This window comes from Bison bison, unplaced genomic scaffold (assembly GCF_000754665.1).
Source record: "Bison bison bison isolate TAMUID 2011002044 unplaced genomic scaffold, Bison_UMD1.0 scf7180017864158, whole genome shotgun sequence".
In the NCBI taxonomy this organism is placed as follows: domain Eukaryota; kingdom Metazoa; phylum Chordata; class Mammalia; order Artiodactyla; family Bovidae; genus Bison; species Bison bison.
The window spans coordinates 1,083,953-1,084,335 of record NW_011494730.1 but is presented as its reverse complement, the minus strand read 5'-3'; positions in this window follow the sequence as shown (position 1 = coordinate 1,084,335).

Genomic DNA, 383 nt, shown 5'->3' with positions numbered 1-383 from the left:
TAACATGGAAATTATTCGATCTGACGTTTTTGTCAAGTCATCTTTTCCCAAGTTAGATTGTACGAGAAATATTCTCCCCAGAAATTGTCAAAACAACTCTACAAATTTGAAGTGATAAACCGTGATGGTCACTCGACTGCCTGCAGGGGAGGAGGCACGTGGGGTGGTCTCAACTGGGCGTGGTGGGAGGGCCTCAAGAAGAAAGGGGGCACTTTCCCAAGACAAGATCAGTCTGGGGCCCTCACAGCTCCTGCACCTCAGACCAGCCAAACTCCGAGGAGGCTCTCGTCCAGGTCAGCGAGGCCGCCCTCCACGACTGCGCCTCGCGCCGGCACGGCCCCGCACCAGGGTGGCGGGAGGAGTCCAACCCCTCGGGTTTGTCT